We start from the raw sequence: 15163 nt of genomic DNA on the forward strand, positions 1-15163 counted from the left end.
GTTTATATGTTTACCGTGTCAATAAATTTGTACATGTGAATTCCTTCGTCTTCTGGATCTTCATTTTCTGCTTCTCGATAATATTAGCAGATGGCCTGGCGAAGCTCTCGGAACAGGGGGGAGGGAGAGAGAATTCGAGTGAGAGGGTGTGGAGAGGGCACGCGGTGCACATGCGCAGTTCGATCAGCCAGCGCGCGCTTTTTGGCGCCGTTTTCCGGCTACTTTGTCATGATTCGTTACGGATGATCACGTGGTCAAGGGGGGCGGTGGTGTTCGTGGCGAAACTGTGGAAGCTACAGCTGCACTCCACTGGCGCACGCTTCCACCCCTCCGAAGCAGTTGACTCACCCGCTTCCACCGGCCGCTAGGGTGTCGCACCGAAGAGAAAGTACGACGCTCGCGTGTTCCGTAAACTTTTGTCCCAACCTGTACACTGTATGGAGAGCGCCATAGTTAATTGACAATTTAGTTCAACAATCCACCATCAGCCTATGTTCCGTGACAAAATGTTCCCAGCTTCCTGTACACAGCAACTCGATAATCTAGGCTGAAAAGAAAGAGTGAAGAGAAAGAAACCATCAAGGAGGCGAGCTCTCAAACGCAGTAGCCGCTCTTCGTTTTGTTTTTCGACACGTCTGTCATCATCCAACGAAGATACGACATGCGGTCACGTGCTTCGCAACATTCCGATATCTTTCGCTTGCAGGGATCGTCGACTAGGCAGACGTGACGATAGCAAATGTCACGTGGTTTAGCTACAAAAAACTGCGGATGCTAGTAAACAGTCAGTGCGGCAAACCAACGTAGTGCTGGTCCAAATATATTAGCTATAAAAATAGTCAAGCACACATAAACCGTCACACACGGGACATGTTGGACTAGTTCAACGAGAATCCGCTTGGTTCGCAGCGAGCGCATAGCGCCAGAGCTCGGGAGCTTGGCTTCAAAACAGGGGCATCGTGCATTCCATGTATTGGATATGGCGGTAAGCACACCAGTCCTTCTAGCCCACCATACTAGCACGTTCTGGTGGCAACGGTCACATGACCCAGCGCGAGCGTCGACCTGGCAATTTCCGAGCTCTAGACGGTGTTGCCACGAAATGTCCACCCGAATTCGCCGTAATTGGGCGCGTTAAGGTGGTGCTCCGGGAACGTTCCCTCTCTCCCGGGATCACTTAAAGGTACTGTAAAGCAGTAGACAAGCATGGTATGCCGATGATGTGACTAAAGACTTTGTTGCTTCTAAGTACCATATGCGGAACCATACGACCGACAACGCGCTATAAATATTTTTAATTTGCCATGAAAGATGCGGCGTAGTGGAGCGGTGCGACGCCTGGTGTCAAACAACCCCCAGTACAACGGGCAACACTGAAAATTTGTATTACACACTATTACATCGGAACTTCGTTATTTTAGTAACCATATTATTAGTTTTCCTGTTTACATATGCATTCTGAAACCCCTGTTAACAGTTTAACCTGTTAACCCCTGTTTTTGCGAAGTAACCAAGCGCTGGCCGCTATTCGAAGCATGGAGGAAGGAAACACAAGGAGCGGCTCTTCCCTCCAGCGTGTATGCCTCCGTGTATCTTCCCTCCGTGTATGCCTGTAGCGGACGCTGGACGACGACAACGACGACAACGATGGCCACGCGCGTGGAGCACCCGCTTCTCAGTTCCACCGGCGCGGCCATGGAGATAGGCCACCGTCATCGCCTCTCCGTGGCATACCATCACCGTCGGTCGGGACTCATGTAGAGGAACTCCACCTCCTCTACATGCCAAAGGGAGTCTGGCCATTAGGAGGAACCTAAAAAAGAGGCTCGACCTGTCAATCAAATTGAGCGTTTTTCATTGGCTGCCGTTTCCTATGCGGGCCACCATGACACCAAAATTTTCCCGAAAATGGCGGCGTCGCTTGGAACGGCGAAGCGAGGATTTCATGGCAAATTTTTTTCACAAATTACTTCAATTTTATTCCGTAGGTGTATATTCTGTTGCAATTATCTTGCAAATCACCTTTAAATTACGCTCCAGTGTTGATGTTTACCTGAAAATAATATGTTTCGACGTCCTTGTTAGAGCTAGTAAAGACAGCGATCACAGGCAAATAGCAAGAAAAACGCTACGGAATACGGATGGCTAAAAATTTGCATTGTATGACATACTTTTATTCATATACACACCTTTGCCCGTTCTTGATTTAATCTTATGTTTCATAGTTAAAATATATATAATACCGGCAGCCTGTTCCAACCACGACCTACTAGATTATAACGACCATGTCAGGCGCACCCCTTCTATGCGCCGCATTTTTGGAAGGTAGCGGTGGCGCTTACCATCGTCCCAGTTATTGCTTCCTCAACTTCTACAATACTTTGTACTTCAGCTTACCTTACTATTTCTGTTCAAGCGGTGGACGTTCCACAGATGTTTCATTCTGAGATTGGTTATCATCATCATTCTATGCGTTTTCATAGGGGCTATCGCTGTCGTCTGCTATGGTAGTCGTACACACGCATCTGCGCGTTCAGAATTCAAATTTCCATCGTCCAATCGTGTTGTGCCGATCAGTAGCGCCCCTGGCGGGTCTTGCGGACAGGCTCCTCATAGGGTTTTCTGATTGTGACATGGTCGTTATAATCTAGTAGGTCGTGCTTCCAACAAGCGGTTCTTCCGGCCAATCAGTTCTGCTAGCAAGCACTTCTGCTATTCTGAGTCTTCCCGACATGCCCCTCTCCACCCAGATGGCGCCTTCAAAAGTGGGCGCAAAATCCGTTATGTTAGTAGGTCGTCAGGGAATATCCTATTCAATCTAATCCAATCCAGTTTTCCGAAAATGTCGGCACCCAGTAAATACAGGTAATATATAGTTTGGATAGCCTGGGATTAATAGCGAACTGTATTTTGGATCGTGATTGGCCAGAGAGCTCAGAAAGTGGGTGGAGCTCCAGGTATAGGCAGGTCCCATTAATGGTCAGACTCCCTTTGGCATACACGGCACTGCTCTAGACCAGAGCCGTATATTAAAAGGGAGTCTGGCCATTAATGGGTCATGCCTATACCCGAAGCTCCACCCACTTTTTCAGCTTTCTGACCAATGGAGTCTTGAAATATGGGGCGCTATCAATCAGGCTATCCTCACTATTTGCCCCCCTATCCAACATGGGCAGCGCCATTTTGGGTGGCAAGTGGATTGGATGGGATTGAAATGGACACCTCTCGCAATCTGCAAAAGTAGTGGATTGTTGGTGCAAATTTGAGGAGCGCCACCACGATTCACAACCCCTTTAAGTGCGGACATCTAAGCTATGTTCCCCTAAGAACCCGGGAAAGGACGCTCGAGAGCCTGCTTAACGCACCCATCCTTAAGTGGAGAGGTGGCGCTACGCATGCCGGGACTTCGAACGTCCGGTCCGAAATTTTAGTTTCGCTCAATTGGAGCAAAGCAAAAGTTTATAAACTATGGCTCAAACGACAGCCAAGATGAGTTCGCCCGCGGAACGCCTGCCCCCCAAACAAGTAAGTTACTTTAACAAATACTTCGCGCGCACTTTTTGCAAAGATTAGATTTCGCGACACTTCGTACATGTTTCGTTTGGCGCGCGCTTTGAAATCGCGATCTTTTGCTGTGCGAAATGTTCCGTTACAACGCGGTCAACTTGACGTTTCAGATAATACAGATAACAAGCAACATTTAAATATGGTACAACAAAATGTACAGACAGTATTTTACGCAGCAAGCTTCTGCACTCTGAGGATCATACGCATGTAGTCGTTTCCTTTTAGTTTGAGACGAAGTCGTGACATCAATGAAATTACTTTCACAGTATGAGTTTACAATGTTATCACAGCCACTCTCAGTATACAGCATTGCATTTGGTGATAAGTGCCTGCACCTCTTAGTTGTTTAACGGTGATGACATTTTTCCAAAGGCGCAGAATCCTAGGGTACGCGATACATTTTAGGTCCTTTTTCCGGTAGCACCCCGATTCGTCCAAATGTTTACTTCGTCCAAGTATTCACAACGTCCAAGTACTCAGCACGTCCGAAAAAAATTGGACATAGTGGGCATTGGACGAACTGAACCAAAGGGGGGAAAACTTGACCAACCCGTCCAAATAACCGTACCGTCCAAACGCTTGTTTCGTCCGAAAAGGGAGGGGGATCTCCGAATGCGAGTGAACAATTGCTTCGTTTACGATTGAAGGTAGGATTTAAACATTCACACCGAAAGATGCCGTGCCATACACCAAGTAAAACGAAAAACAAATGCTCAGCCTGCTCTGTTTATTTATTTTTCTTTCTTTCTTTTTTTTCATTCCAACAACTGACTTATTAGTTGAAGGTAAGATTTAAACATTCCCACTGAAAGATGTTATACACCGAGTAAAACGAGAAACAAATGCTCAGCCTGCTCCGTTTAGTTTTTTTTTTTTCCTTTGAACAACTAACTTATTAGTTAGCATGGCCCAGCAAGTGGGACATGCGCTGCAGGTATGCCTTGATGACATGAGCAAACTGCTCTGTTACGTCTGTGAAGGGTGCTTCGTTTCCCAGCATGGTTTCCCCTGAGCTGTATTTGGTATCATCTCATATGGCCCAAGTGTGCATAAGGCCCAAGTGATCAGAACGCCCAAATGTTCATAAGACCCGAAAAAATGTTGGGCCTTTTGAGCATTTGGGTCAAATGCGAAGGGCAGGGTAAGGTGTCCAGAAGGCCAAAATATTCATATGGCCCGAATGGTCATATGACCAGGAGGGAAGACTAGGAGAGACCTAGATACTGTATTTTCTTTGCACATATGCGCAATATTAATTAAACGCTGAATGCGACAGAGGAGAAAAAGGTAACTGAACTAAAAATAATAATAAAATAAAAGTAACTTAACTAAAAATATTAATAAAATTACTGAAATGAACAAAAGAATTTTCAAGCAAATAAGATATAAATGTGACAAAAAGTAAAATACAAATAAATATTGAATCCTTACAGCGTTCAATATTTCGCTCGGTACAGATTGGTAAGCTCTGTGCCTAATATATTTATTGAACAACTGATTCGTTTGCCGCATTAAAAGCTTTTCAACTTTCGCTTGAATACTGCTATGACGCACAATATGTAGCGCTTTTTCTGCGAAGGTATCCAAGCCGGGCACGGCAGTAGCGTAGCTAGAAAAAAATATTTCTGGAGGGGTTCAGGAGGAAATTTGCATGGGAGATAAGGGTTTACTCCTCGTTTCTCTCTTCCAGATGCGCTACCAAAGGTACGATTTCGGGAGGGGTCTGAACGTCGCAAACCACGCTTACGCATGGGACCGTTTTTTCCGCTCTAAATTAACCCATCGGTGTAATTTTTTTCGAGACCATTTGTTCCGTCACCAAATTTTCCGGGGCCATTTTTTCGGGGCCGTTCGACCAAATGGCGCTCTATCAAATAGGCGGACACCTTCGAATTGATTTTGTAACTGAACTCTTTGGAGACTACATTTCACAAAACCGAAGAAGCGCATTGTTTGTGTTCACGTGAGATGCGCGCTGCAGAAGGAGCATATTCCACTGAGTGACCGAGTGCAATTGTCCAAAATGGGCACTGCTTGATGAACATAATAAATCTCAGTCCCGAACAAAATACCAAGCCGTAGCGATTCTCGGCAAAGTGTGGAATTCCTGCGCAGTCACACCTGAAAAGCGATTTTACAGAAAAATATTTCTCGCATATAACTCACACTGATAAAAGTACCGCATTTTTCTGTGTACAAGCTCCGTTATATATAAAAAAGGTTCTCTGAAGAAGTCCTGCGCAGGATGATGACGCGCATATGATGACATTAGATGACGCGCAGGACTTCTTCAGAGAACTTCTTTCAATGTATAACGGCGCTTATACACTGAAAAATACGGTCGAAAAAATACACTGTGAGTCTTAATTCCTTTCTGGGTTTTCGGGCCATATGACCATTTGGGCCTTCTGGGCGTTAGGGCCTTCTGGACACCTTATCCTGTCCTGCTCATTTGACCCAAATGCGCAAAAGGCCCGATTTTTTTTCGGGTCTTATGAACATGTGGACGTTTTGGTCACTTGGGCCTTATGCCGTCCGTAACGTCATGTGGGGTTGGCTCTTGAATTTCATGCGCAGCGAATTATGCCACCCTTCGGCGTGATTGTTTGTGCGGAGATCGTCCTCATCCGCAAACTAATTCCAGAGATGAACGTTGGTAAGCCACTGCCGCTCGAAGTAGTCTACGTAAAGGCAAAGGACCGCAAGTTTCCTTTCAGATCCCTAGATGTTTCCAAGAAAGATCACTGACATTGGGAAACAACACATAGTTAACTGGACGGTCACTGTAGGTCAGCGGTCCTGTGAACGGGTTTGTGTTTTCAGTGATTTCCCGTTTGATCGATAATCCATTTGCTTTCATGAATACAGTCACCTGCCATTCACCCAGTGTCAAAATGGCCTGTGCTTTCATGAATGCAGCCAGGCAGTCGCCTGCCGAAAGATTTTGGGAATTCCCCCATTTGGACGAAATGGGCTATTGGACGGTACGGGTATTGGACGCGCTGGGCAAGTTTCCCCCCGCCTGTTCATTTCCTCCAAGTGTTCAGTACGTTCGATTTTTTTCGGACGAATTAAATATTTGGACGTTGTGAGTACTTGGACGAAATAAACGTTTGGACGAAATGGGGCGTAACCCCTTTTTCCGCAGAATGTAAGCTCTGAACATCCGCCCATTGTTACGTTGAAAACACGCTGATGCCATGCGACTCCAGCAGAACTTCGGATGGGACGCGTAAATACACGTGACATTGCAACTTCCCTTACGCCATTTTTGACCATGCGGATGACCTTGTTGGCTTTCTTTTTTTCAAACCTCGGAAAATGGCACTGCACTGGCGCGCTTCTTGTGCGGTTTACCCACAGTCACACCCGCGTACTTTTATGAATTGCGGGTATAAATTCGGTGTTGTTGCGAATTACGAGTGAAATGCGGGTATACCCATAACGCGTCCAACCGACCACGCACAAACAAGCCGACAATCTTGCGTAATTCTGGTATCGCCCCCAATTTTCAAAGCCGGAGCACATTCGCAGAACACGAAACAGACAATGAATAAAGAGAGAAACAATTGTATTGTCACGAACACTTTTTTTAACAGTGATCCTCACGAGAGCAAAACATCCTCGAAATACCCGCAAGCATCTTTAAATGGACTATCACATCCGGAAACTTGTGCGTGAAACCGATACGGTAATATTCGTCACCGCGCTTCAGACAACTTGGCCAAGTTTCCGCAAACATTAAACAAAGGAGTTTTAAAGATGCGCACTCCCTCTGCAGCTAAGGAAGCTCCAGCGATAGTAACACCATAATGACGTAAGCCAGGCACACAAATCTGAGCTCAGCGCAGGCGACCGCCAAGGCTACAAACATGAAGGAAGGAAACACAAGGAGCGGCCCTTCCGACAGTTTTCTATCGGGGCGAGCGTAGCCTGCTCGCATTGCATTCTGGGATACTCCTGTCTACTACGTGACCGCTCACGTGACCCTCCAGACAGCACGGCGCCACCGGAGCAGACGACGCAAGCTGTAGTACTGTCACAGTTCAGATTGCAGTATTACGTTGAACGCGTGCTTGCACTTTATTTCTGTATGTTCGAATGTTTACTCTTCTGTTAGAAGACCAGTCACAGTGTGCAGAACGCAAAACGAGTACGCGGGACGGGAAACATCACGTGTGGCAACGGTGACTTCCAACGTATGTACTCAGAACAGTATTAATCAGATTTGTACAACAACAGAGGATATGAAATGAATCTGCGGCACAGTGTCAGGTCTGAAACGAACAATTGAAGATGACTCGAACAGACACAGGCGACTAAAACAACTGACCGTGCACTTACGAACAAAACGTGTTCCCGTGACAGAGCTGCTTTCAGTTCAACGAGAGCCGCAGCCGGGACAGGAACACATTACATTACCATACGTCGTTTCTACGATGGTGGTCACATTTTCACAATCAATTACTTTCGAAAAGCAAAATCATACGGAGAGCAGTGCGAGAAACAAAGCCTTGCAAAACCGAAACTCTAGAGGGGATCACGTGGTGGACAGGACGTAATGGCGATTTTGACTCGAGCGACCGCTAGAGGGTGGCTACGCTAGTCTGGCGCGAAGAGCCGCTCCTTGTGTTTCCTTCCTCCATGGCTACAAAGGTCCCTGCAGCTGCTCCCTGACTGCCTTGTCCGCGTGACGTTTTATTCGATTTCCAGAGAGGGAATTCCGAAGTACTCTCAAATTCCGTCGTCCGAGTTTCGGAATCGACCGCGACGGATACGATAGTCCCTTTAATGAATTTCTGGTCGCTAATACATTCACCGACTGTTTATGAAATGAACATTGATTAGAATAACAAAGATAACTAAAAACTACCGCCAGGAAAGACTTATGATGATGATGATTAGGGTTTTTTTGGCGCATCGACAACTATGGCCATAATGCGCCAAAGGACAGTAGACTGCTGCGACCCGACCTACGACCTGACATTCTTCTCCATTGCCCACACTACCACCCTTCCCGCTCCATACTCTCCGCCTCCCTCAACGAGCTAGACTCCTGCCCCCTCCCCCTCACAAAATTGCTTGGCCCCTGGCCGCATCCAGCTCACCAATGCTCTGTCCTCAAGGTTCTCTTCGCCTTTTTGGACGCCACAGGACTTCGATCCTCAATGTAACGGGACCCATTACTTCATTCCCCGCTTCATGTACCTCCAGCAACAGGGTAGAGTGTCGCCCCCGGCGATGAAACTCCCCATCCATCATCCTGAAATAGTTATTTGACCATTGCTGGAGCAAGGGAGAAAGTACACATGTTGTCAGAAGCAGGTAGTCGTCCCCATCGCAGCTATTTTTTCGTATGAACTGCGCCTTTGTGGAACGTATTTCCCAATTCATCATCATCAATTTATCTGTTTGTTGTTGTTGAACGTATAATATGTGTTTCAACTAAAAGTCCTTGATTTCTTGATTACCATCTTCCGCTGAGAACTGCAAATTTTAGAGAATCTCTTCAAGTTCCCCTACTATCTGACGAAATGGACACTGACATGAGATGCTTATCTGATTCTTTCACCATGTAGTGATATAACAGCATTGTTGTTGTCACCGTGACACCTGGCTTCATGGGCAAAAAATAAAAACAAATAAAAACAGTAGTTTGCCATTATGACGACTGGGTGTTTAAGTGAATAACTTAAAAACTGCACAGTTGTTAATGGGCTAGGGGTTGTTGCGAAAAAAGAATATTACAAAAGAAACACACTGAAAGACCTTTGGTTCAAAGCCTTTGAGGTACCAGACGTGTCAATTAGGGGAATTAATCAGCAGCGACTGTATAGGAGCAGTGTTATGCACTGGAGACATATTGAGCCTAACGCAGCAAGTCGCACGCTTATTTCAATAACTATAGTGCAGACATAACAAAAGGAGAACACTAAGCTCCTTTGCTGCAGGTAACGTATGCGAGCGCCGCGCAATAACATCATCTTGAGTGTCCGTTGAGTCTCTCTGCGGAGATCAGAGTATGGAAGGAGCTCGTTCCATTGCTCACATGCATTGTTCGAGATGACATCACAGATAGCATAATCGTAAACAAGCCGTAAAAGTCACCTCTGAGTAACACTGAAAGGTATTAAAGGTCAAAGCACACCAGATAAGCAATTTCAATGTCTCTGAACTGTTATTTGAAGCAGAAACCCGAATTCCTTGTCGGTTCAGTTCCAGTTCAGTCCCAAGATGGCAGCAGCAATATTGGTCCTGTTCAGTCCCAAATCGGCCGAAAAATTTCGGTTTCCGGTTCAACTGGACTAATGATGGCCCACCGCGACCAAGTGTCTGCGATACGGCGGTGAAATATGCCAGATTAGGTGAGCAAACATAACTACAGTGCTTGTGTAATTATAACGAAGACACCATATCGTATACTTTCACATTTAGTTTTAGAAATACTATTACAAATCCAACTCCTGCATATGATAAAAAATGAGAGACAGGACACTGTGCACTAGCGTGCAATCTCGCTGCAGTTCATGCTATATGCCGCCGCGATCACTTTTATGCGAGCTGCCGGCGGTGGCCAGAAGCACGCGCAGTGCAGCGTCTGTAATCGAAAGGACGCAAAATACCCTATGCTTGACATTTCCTTCCAGCAATATTGCATACGCAGGTCCAGCCATGCACAGGTCTCCATCGTCTTCACTCGTGTGGGCACACCAGTACTGATTCAGACCGCAGTTCTCATTCTTTGTGTCTGTCGCTCATTGCAGCCTCGGTCATTTTCTTCTTAATAGCTGGAAGGAAATGAAGAATTTGTACATGTCCCTGACAGAGGAACTCCAGAGTTTAATTGCCCAAGAGTAGCACTAATGACAGTGTATCTGTACAGCACCCATACAGCGAGTGGGTATTTTATGCAAATTTCTATGCTTACTGTTCAAACTTAATTTCGTCCACATATGTTTGTTCCATAAAATTTTTTACAGAGTTCGAGGTAACTCGTTACAAGTAACTCGTTACTGTAACTAAGTTCCTTTTTTTGGTAACTTGTAACTTAACTCGGTACTTTTGCGCCGTGGTAACTTTCAGAGGAACTCGTTCCTTTTTCAGGTAACTTTGCCAAAGTAACTTAAGTTAAGTTCCAAGTTACTTTTAACTCGCTTTTCACTCACGTCCACATATTTTCTTGTTTTCTGTCCCGTTGTTTCATAGCATTTTTTCCCATAAAACGTGATATTCAATCAAAGACAGTATTTTATTCAGGAAAAGAATCGCTGCCATTGAAATGAAGCTGAACCATTGTGCGCTCACAGGGAGTAAGATGCATAGCATTCGAATAGGCCTCTACTAGAGAAACGTCGTCATGACATTGGTAGACAGACTGAAATCGAAACAAATCGGAAGGGCAGGGCTGGGTTCCACGAACTGGCACTTGTTCGCTACCTCCCATTGAAAGAAAAGCAGGACCGAGGGTCGCGTCTCTTTAAGGGACCATATCGTAATCCCCTCAAGACCGTGGCTTTCAAGGGCGACCTTGTTCACCTCTAGCTATCGAGCGTAGTTCAATTCTACCGAATTTTTGGCGCTGAAGAACACTATTACGTCATTTGTTTATAAACAGGGAGAGGTCTATTGTTGGACATAAACGAAAACGATCTAAGCGTGTTGCACTCCTCCGCAGACAACTCAAGATCTAACTCAACTGCTCACGCGCGCTGCACCTGCGTAATGCTATTTTGTGTCCGAAATAACTTGGAAGTAACTCGTTCTTTTTTATAAGTAACTCAGTAACTGCGAGTTACATTTCAGGCTGAAGAACTTCGTTATTAACTTAGTTACATTTTGCACACGGTAACTTAACTTGTAATGAGTTCTTTTTGACCGGTAACTTCCCAATCTATGATTTTTTATCGCAACGCGACTTTAAAATCTTCTTTGATCACACCACCATCGTACGTTTCCCTTCGTGTTGATCATCGTCAAAAAGTAGGTGTAGTGCGTTCTTCAACGAGATCATTCCAGGGCTCATTCATTTCCCGCACCTCATCAGAATGGAATAGCTTATCAGGTTCTGTTGCTTCGATTACTAATATTATAGAATTCAAAAACAGCCTGTGCGATCTCCTTCACATGTAATGTGATTGTATATTGTCGCGTGTGTCTCACTAACATGTTCTTATCGAAGTTACTCGTTTATTGTGATTTTGTTGCGTCCGCACATTTATCGATTGGTACTGTGCTTTGACCTTGCATCGTGTACTCCAACCTGCGCACTCCCCTCTTTAATGCCCTCTGGGCCTCGAGGGTATATGTATAAATAAATAAATGTATAAATAAAATAAATATGAACTTGTCATCGCCCAAGAAAACTTGTTAATAAAATAAGTACACAATCTGCAAAGTTACAAGTAGGGCATAAATTTTTAAGTACTAAAAAGGTCCGCAACTGGCCTTTTTCATTATATGCGATACTCGTGCTTGCAGTTAATTAAATACTATGATACTGTACTAGCTTCAACCCGCTCGTACAAGAATACTTGTACTTGTGCATGGAGACTATCCCTGAGAGGCACCACCACTTATATATTAGCCGCTTATTGTCCTGAAAGTACACTATAACGAATCATGCTGTCAGTATCTCGGCAAGCCTTGCAGGTTAGGACACACCAAGATAGACTGCATGCCTTAATAGACGAGTTCAGAAAATCCCAGAGTGTTTAATGTCGCTTTGAACTGTGGGAGTTTACTAATACGAAAGAAACGGGTGGCCTCCAAACTGTTCCGACTTCTTCCCTTCCGGTCCATTGACGTGTCAAGGTCAACGAAAGCAAAATGTGAAGGATTATTCTTTGCTTCCCTGCTCAGCAAGCGCCCAGGATGCAATGCGTGCGCAAAGAGCACTGGGATTTTCTGAACACGTCTATTCCTTCTATCTGAATGTCGTCTAGCTAACCAAAGTACCAAACGAAACCAAAGTGACTGGTACTGAAATGAAAGCAAGCCACGGTCATGAATAAAAGAAAAAGGAAAATATGGCATTGCACACAGACCTAATATCGCACAGATACATGACGCTTCTACCATGCTCTTCCATGGCCGTTGGAGGCCAAAATCAGGCTGTACTTCATGGGCTGCGTAGTGCATGTCGCACGAAAAATGCAGCATGTTAGCCCCCTCGTTCTTAGTTTTTGTGTGTAAATATACATTACAAGCACAACGAGATGATCAACAAGGGCCTGGCAAGGTTAAAAAAAGGCAATTATGGAATGAAATCGAGAAAAGGGCAGGCAATCTGAAAATGTCGCATTCAGGCACTTTTAACCATGTACAGGGTGTTTCACTTTACTGGCGATGTACTCACCGGAGGATTGTAGGACTTTTGGCAATTACCTTCTGGGAGCTTTTGCCGCCATTTAGGAAGGCTTTGGACAACTTTTAATTGAGGGAAATTTATTTTTGTCAATTGAACTTTGAAAATTGCCAAGCGAACCTCACTTTTTTTACAGAAATATGAAGTACTCCACGGATAAGCGCAGACCCAACAAAAGCTATGCACAGTATTGCAACAGAAACAGTCGATTCGAAATAGTCGAAATTCGATTGTCGCGAAGAAGAGCGCACAGGAGACGCGGGGAAAGGAGGAAGTTTTCCCGCCTCTTGTTTTACCTTTCTTTCCCCTGCTATGACCTTGATGCTGGTGACAACAGTCTTATCACGAAGAAGGCAAAAGGCCCCACTTCCACCTTTTAGAGGCACATTTGGCACATGCTTCATTACAAAAATCAAGCAGGTGGGGCTAAAGCGTAACTTTTACTAATTTCTTTTCAACTATTTCTGTTGTGATACTGTGCACAGTTTTTGTTGGGGCTGTGGTCATCCGTGGAGGACTTCATATTTCTGTAAAAAGGTGATGTTCGCTTGGCAATTTTCAAAGTTTAATTGAAAAAATAAATTTCCCACAATTAAAAATTGTCCAAAGCCTAACTTTGCGGTGGCAAAAGTTTCCAGAAGATAATTGCCGAAAGTCCCACAACCCTCCGGCGAGTACGTCGCCAGTTAGAATTTTTATCACGTTAGGTGAAACACCCTGTATAGGCAAATGCCTAAAGATTCAGGCCCTAGTTATAAGGCTATCCATCACTTAATATGACAGACTGTAGGTGCAAACTATGAATACATACTCCTCAGACTGGTTCGGATAATAGGTGGTATCATGGTGGTCCACTGGACTGAAAGGGATAATAAAAATAAGTTCAGCTATACAAACATTGTCCATGATTATTTCAACTTACTCCACTACGTCATCTTGATCAAACGAGACTAGGGTCACTAAGCATCAAGTGGCGTATGTTGACATCAATATACTGAGGCAGTGGTGTTGATGCACATGGAGTGTCCCAGGAGGAAAAATAATCTGAGCAGCAGCCTCCATATACTGCCTCGGTGAAGGGTGAGACACTGGTGACTGTTATGCAGCTGTCTGGGTGCCTATGGTTCACATTGTATACAGACATTCAAAATAATGTGTCAGCAGGGTATACATGCTTTGTAAATCATGCCAAATGCATAACCGATTGTGAATGCTGCACATCTTCTATTTCACTGCTTATCATGATCTACTGCAACACTTTATAAGATCTACTACATATTGTTATGAAGTTTTCATGAAACATGAAAGCTAAGCATATCACGACTGGTCATCCTGAACTTTGTCTGCGTGGACTTCGTACATGTATACGTAACTGCTTGTGCTGCAACATGAGAAATGTAGAGTTCTCACAAAGCGTTGTCAGTACTAAGAAAAAAACAAACAGAAAATACAATTCGACAACGGCTGGAAATGTACGTACGCGTTGGAAACCTGCAGTGCGATTCATCTGCCTGGGTTCCACTGCCATCCGTGCTGTGTTGAGTGGCGATCACCAGCGTGGCGTTACCGCTCCCGAGCATTGTACACCCTGTAGAGGGGGACTCCACGGAGCTGTTCGCTTCAAAGCAAGCGTGTCCATCTGCTTCCTTCAGAGCTTCATCTACAATCTACATATTTTTAGTTCTATCAAGCTTCAGTCAATTATCAAAGACGTAATATACAAACGTCACCTTCTATACATACCTCTTTGCGTCTTCTTTTGGCGTACGCGCCACGTTGAGTTGGCTTTGGAGCACCCCGGAATAGCGTAGGAACAGCGTGGCTCGCCAACATTTTTCGCTCTTCGGAAAGTCCGAGCTCGTGCATCAGACGTGCCCTGATGTCGAACATCTCAGTGTCGAAATGGTCAGAACATATTCTGCTCTGTGTCGAATTACTTGACCACTCGACCTTGCGCAGCGCTGCCTCCCACTCACAGCGACGCTTTTCATCTTTCGGGAAGCGAAAATAAGAGACTCCCGACGTAAAAATTGACTTGTTGCCACAAGTTTTGATGCAACACCTCGCACCACCTCTTTTTTCACTCATTCACGCGAAAACCGTGAGTCTATGCGCCGTTCAGTTAATACATTAATTACAAGCGCACACCAGACACCAAGCGGAGGAACACCCAGTGACGCGGACATACAGCGGACAGGCAGGCAGGCCGCTAACAGGTCCCCCAAAGTCGCC

At 45.1% G+C, this 15163-nt stretch overlaps 1 long non-coding RNA gene across 3 annotated transcripts; it reads right to left on the reverse strand.

The window, feature by feature from the left end:
• Positions 1 to 372: 372 nt before the first annotated feature.
• Positions 373 to 15146, reverse strand: LOC135394234 (uncharacterized). 3 transcript variants are annotated; one of them, XR_010422799.1, is made up of 7 exons: positions 14675 to 15146; positions 14412 to 14598; positions 13854 to 14049; positions 13743 to 13790; positions 10191 to 10355; positions 8676 to 8830; positions 373 to 1813 (listed from the first exon to the last, which is right to left on the reverse strand). It is a non-coding gene; the product is annotated as an uncharacterized LOC135394234 (long non-coding RNA). The 3 variants fall into 3 exon arrangements; XR_010422800.1 differs by lacking the exon at positions 8676 to 8830 and having other exon boundaries at positions 14675 to 15141; XR_010422798.1 differs by lacking the exons at positions 373 to 1813; positions 8676 to 8830 and having other exon boundaries at positions 9983 to 10355; positions 14675 to 15135.
• Positions 15147 to 15163: the final 17 nt, after the last annotated feature.

Source organism: Ornithodoros turicata, chromosome 5 (assembly GCF_037126465.1).
Source record: "Ornithodoros turicata isolate Travis chromosome 5, ASM3712646v1, whole genome shotgun sequence".
Classification (NCBI taxonomy): Eukaryota; Metazoa; Arthropoda; class Arachnida; order Ixodida; family Argasidae; genus Ornithodoros; species Ornithodoros turicata.